Here is a 6,000-nt window from a genome sequence, read left to right on the forward strand (position 1 = left end):
GGTAGTTCACTACACAGTGGCCAGCTTCAGGTTCCTCAACACAACACAACAACCTGGTAGTTCACTACACAGTGGCCAGCTTCAGGTTCCTCAACACAACACAACAACCTGGTAGTTCACTACACAGTGGCCAGCTTCAGGTTCCTCAACACAACACAACAACCTGGTAGTTCACTACACAGTGACCAGCTTCAGGTTCCTCAACACAACAACCTGGTAGTTCACTACACAGTGGCCAGCTTCAGGTTCCTCAACACAACACAACAACCTGGTAGTTCACTACACAGTGGCCAGCTTCAGGTTCCTCAACACAACAACCTGGTAGTTCACTACACAGTTGCCAGCTTCAGGTTCCTCAACACAACAACCTGGTAGTTCACTACACAGTGGCCAGCTTCAGGTTCCTCAACACAACAACCTGGTAGTTCACTACACAGTGGCCAGCTTCAGGTTCCTCAACACAACACAACAACCTGGTAGTTCACTACACAGTGGCCAGCTTCAGGTTCCTCAACACAACACAACAACCTGGTAGTTCACTACACAGTGGCCAGCTTCAGGTTCCTCAACACAACAACCTGGTAGTTCACTACACAGTGGCCAGCTTCAGGTTCCTCAACACAACAACCTGGTAGTTCACTACACAGTGGCCAGCTTCAGGTTCCTCAACACAACAACCTGGTAGTTCACTACACAGTGACCAGCTTCAGGTTCCTCAACACAACAACCTGGTAGTTCACTACACAGTGGCCAGCTTCAGGTTCCTCAACACAACAACCTGGTAGTTCACTACACAGTGGCCAGCTTCAGGTTCCTCAACACAACAACCTGGTAGTTCACTACACAGTGGCCAGCTTCAGGTTCCTCAACACAACAACCTGGTAGTTCACTACACAGTGGCCAGCTTCAGGTTCCTCAACACAACAACCTGGTAGTTCACTACACAGTGGCCAGCTTCAGGTTCCTCAACACAACACAACAACCTGGTAGTTCACTACACAGTGACCAGCTTCAGGTTCCTCAACACAACAACCTGGTAGTTCACTACACATTGGCCATCTTCAGGTTCCTCAACACAACAACCTGGTAGTTCACTACACAGTGGCCAGCTTCAGGTTCCTCAACACAACACAACAACCTGGTAGTTCACTACACAGTGGCCAGCTTCAGGTTCCTCAACACAACAACCTGGTAGTTCACTACACAGTGGCCAGCTTCAGGTTCCTCAACACAACAACCTGGTAGTTCACTACACAGTGGCCAGCTTCAGGTTCCTCAACACAACACAACAACCTGGTAGTTCACTACACAGTGGCCAGCTTCAGGTTCCTCAACACAACACAACTACCTGGTAGTTCACTACACAGTGGCCAGCTTCAGGTTCCTCAACACAACAACCTGGTAGTTCACTACACAGTGGCCAGCTTCAGGTTCCTCAACACAACAACCTGGTAGTTCACTACACAGTGGCCAGCTTCAGGTTCCTCAACACAACACAACAACCTGGTAGTTCACTACACAGTGGCCAGCTTCAGGTTCCTCAACACAACAACCTGGTAGTTCACTACACAGTGGCCAGCTTCAGGTTCCTCAACACAACAACCTGGTAGTTCACTACACAGTGGCCAGCTTCAGGTTCCACAACACAACAACCTGGTAGTTCACTACACAGTGGCCAGCTTCAGGTTCCTCAACACAACAACCTGGTAGTTCACTACACAGTGGCCAGCTTCAGGTTCCTCAACACAACAACCTGGTAGTTCACTACACAGTGGCCAGCTTCAGGTTCCTCAACACAACACAACAACCTGGTAGTTCACTACACAGTGGCCAGCTTCAGGTTCCTCAACACAACACAACAACCTGGTAGTTCACTACACAGTGACCAGCTTCAGGTTCCTCAACACAACAACCTGGTAGTTCACTACACAGTGGCCAGCTTCAGGTTCCTCAACACAACAACCTGGTAGTTCACTACACAGTGGCCAGCTTCAGGTTCCTCAACACAACAACCTGGTAGTTCACTACACAGTGGCCAGCTTCAGGTTCCTCAACACAACACAACAACCTGGTAGTTCACTACACAGTGGCCAGCTTCAGGTTCCTCAACACAACACAACAACCTGGTAGTTCACTACACAGTGGCCAGCTTCAGGTTCCTCAACACAACACAACAACCTGGTAGTTCACTACACAGTGACCAGCTTCAGGTTCCTCAACACAACACAACAACCTGGTAGTTCACTACACAGTGGCCAGCTTCAGGTTCCTCAACACAACACAACAACCTGGTAGTTCACTACACAGTGGCCAGCTTCAGGTTCCTCAACACAACACAACAACCTGGTAGTTCACTACACAGTGGCCAGCTTCAGGTTCCTCAACACAACAACCTGGTAGTTCACTACACAGTGGCCAGCTTCAGGTTCCTCAACACAACACAACAACCTGGTAGTTCACTACACAGTGGCCAGCTTCAGGTTCCACAACACAACAACCAGGTAGTTCACTACACAGTGGCCAGCTTCAGGTTCCTCAACACAACAACCTGGTAGTTCACTACACAGTGACCAGCTTCAGGTTCCTCAACACAACAACCTGGTAGTTCACTACACAGTGACCACCTTCAGGTTCCTCAACACAACAACCTGGTAGTTCACTACACAGTGACCAGCTTCAGGTTCCTCAACACAACAACCTGGTAGTTCACTACACAGTGGCCAGCTTCAGGTTCCTCAACACAACAACCTGGTAGTTCACTACACAGTGGCCAGCTTCAGGTTCCTCAACACAACACAACAACCTGGTAGTTCACTACACAGTGGCCAGCTTCAGGTTCCACAACACAACAACCTGGTAGTTCACTACACAGTGACCAGCTTCAGGTTCCTCAACACAACAACCTGGTAGTTCACTACACAGTGGCCAGCTTCAGGTTCCTCAACACAACAACCTGGTAGTTCACTACACAGTGGCCAGCTTCAGGTTCCTCAACACAACAACCTGGTAGTTCACTACACAGTGGCCAGCTTCAGGTTCCTCAACACAACAACCTGGTAGTTCACTACACAGTGGCCAGCTTCAGGTTCCTCAACACAACAACCTGGTAGTTCACTACACAGTGGCCAGCTTCAGGTTCCTCAACACAACAACCTGGTAGTTCACTACACAGTGGCCAGCTTCAGGTTCCTCAACACAACAACCTGGTAGTTCACTACACAGTGGCCAGCTTCAGGTTCCTCAACACAACAACCTGGTAGTTCACTACACAGTGGCCAGCTTCAGGTTCCTCAACACAACAACCTGGTAGTTCACTACACAGTGACCAGCTTCAGGTTCCTCAACACAACACAACAACCTGGTAGTTCACTACACAGTGGCCAGCTTCAGGTTCCTCAACACAACAACCTGGTAGTTCACTACACAGTGACCAGCTTCAGGTTCCTCAACACACTGTGGAGCCATAAAAGACAACTGAGAGGAGTGGAAGGTCACCACACACACAGATATGGACACATCCGCCAGAGACTGATAACAGTGTTAACGCCGCATCTCCAGTACCACTCTCACCCCAGCTAACACCACCTCCAGTACCACTCTCACCCCAGCTAACACCACCTCCAGTACCACTCTCATCCCAGCTAACACCACCTCCAGTACCACTCTCACCCCAGCTAACACCACCTCCAGTACCACTCTCATCCCAGCTAACACCACCTCCAGTATGACTCTCATCCCAGCTAACACCACCTCCAGTACCACTCTCATCCCAGCTAACACCACCTCCAGTACCACTCTCACCCCAGCTAACACCACCTCCAGTACCACTCTCACCCCAGCTAACACCACCTCCAGTACCACTCTCACCCCAGCTAACACCACCTCCAGTACCACTCTCACCCCAGCTAACACCACCTCCAGTACCACTCTCATCCCAGCTAACACCACCTCCAGTACCACTCTCACCCCAGCTAACACCACCTCCAGGACCACTCTCACCCCAGCTAACACCACCTCCAGTACCACTCTAATTCCAGCTAACACCACCTCCAGTACCACTCTCATCCCACCCATCACCACCTCCAGTACCACTCTCATCCCAGCTAACACCACCTTCTGTACCACTCTCATCCCAGCTAACACCACCTCCAGTACCACGCTCATCCCAGCTAACACCACCTCCAATACCACTCTCACCACAGCTAACACCACCTCCAGTACCACTCTCATCCCAGCTAACACCACCTCCAGTACCACTCTCATCCCAGCTAACACCACCTCCAGTACCACTCTCATCCCAACCATCACCACCTCCAGTACCACTCTCATGCCAACCATCACCACCTCCAGTACCACTCTCACCCCAGCTAACACCACCTCCAGTACCACTCTCATCCCAACCATCACCACCTCCAGTACCACTCTCATCCCAACCATCACCACCTCCAGTACCACTCTCATCCCAACCATCACCACCTCCAGTACCACTCTCATCCCAACCATCACCACCTCCAGTACCACTCTCATGCCAACCATCACCACCTCCAGTACCACTCTCACCCCAGCTAACACCACCTCCAGTACCACTCTCATCCCAACCATCACCACCTCCAGTACCACTCTCACCCCAACCATCACCACCTCCAGTACCACTCTCATCCCAACCATCACCACCTCCAGTACCACTCTCATCCCAGCTAACACCACCTCCAGTACCACTCTCATCCCAACCATCACCACCTCCAGTACCACTCTCATGCCAACCATCACCACCACCAGTACCACTCTCATCCCAGCTAACACCACCTCCAGTACCACTCTCACCCCAGCCAACACCACCTCCAGTACCACTCTCACCCCAACCATCACCACCTCCAGTACCACTCTCATCCCAACCATCACCACCTCCAGTACCACTCTCACCCCAGCCAACACCACCTCCAGTACCACTCTCACCCCAACCATCACCACCTCCAGTACCACTCTCATCCCAACCATCACCACCTCCAGTACCACTCTCATCCCAGCTAACACCACCTCCAGTACCACTCTCACCCCAGCTAACACCACCTCCAGTACCACTCTCACCCCAGCCAACACCACCTCCAGTACCACTCTCACCCCAGCCAACACCACCTCCAGTACCACTCTCACCCCAGCTAACACCATCTCCAGTACCACACTCATCCCAGCTAACACCACCTCCAGTACCACTCTCATCCCAGCTAACACCACCTCCAGTACCACTCTCACCCCAGCCAACACCACCTCCAGTACCACTCTCACCCCAGCTAACACCACCTCCAGTACCACTCTCATCCCAGCTAACACCACCTCCTGTACCACTCTCACCCCCAACCATCAACACCTCCAGTACCACTCTCATCCCAACCATCACCACCTCCAGTACCACTCTCATCCCAGCTAACACCACCTCCAGTACCACTCTCATCCCAACCATCACCACCTCTAGTACCACTCTCATCCCAACCATCACCACCTCCAGTACCACTCTCATCCCAGCTAACACCACCTCCAGTACCACTCTCCTCCCAACCGTCACCACCTCCAGTACCACTCTCACCCCAGCTAACACCACCTCCAGTACCACTCTCACCCCAGCCAACACCACCCCCAGTACCACTCTCATCCCAGCTAACACCACCTCCAGTACCACTCTCACCCCAGCTAACACCACCTCCAGTACCACTCTCACCCCAGCCAACACCACCTCCAGTACGACTCTCACCCCAGCTAACACCACCTCCAGTACCACTCTCATCCCAGCTAACACCACCTCCAGTACCACTCTCATCCCAACCATCACCACCTCCAGTACCACTCTCATCCCAACCATCACCACCTCCAGTACCACTCTCATCCTAGCTAACGCCACCTCCAGTACCACTCTCACCCCAGCTAACACCACCTCCAGTACCACTCTCATCCCAACCATCACCAACTCCAGTACCACTCTCACCCCAGCTAACACCACCTCCA

General features: G+C 52.0%; 1 protein-coding gene across 2 annotated transcripts in view; it reads right to left on the bottom strand.

Annotated features, from left to right (window-relative positions):
• The window catches only part of LOC138350668 (uncharacterized), a 625,641-nt gene extending 622,169 nt beyond the window's left edge, over positions 1-3,472 (bottom strand). The window contains exon 1 of one of the 2 annotated variants that reach the window (XM_069301848.1): positions 3,409-3,472. The gene's annotated coding sequence lies outside the window, so the exon portion shown is untranslated. The remainder of the gene's footprint in view (positions 1-3,408) is intronic. The other variant, XM_069301849.1, reaches the window with a different exon arrangement.
• Positions 3,473-6,000: the final 2,528 nt, after the last annotated feature.

The sequence above is a fragment of the Procambarus clarkii genome, chromosome 46, assembly GCF_040958095.1.
Source record: "Procambarus clarkii isolate CNS0578487 chromosome 46, FALCON_Pclarkii_2.0, whole genome shotgun sequence".
Lineage (NCBI taxonomy): Eukaryota > Metazoa > Arthropoda > Malacostraca > Decapoda > Cambaridae > Procambarus > Procambarus clarkii.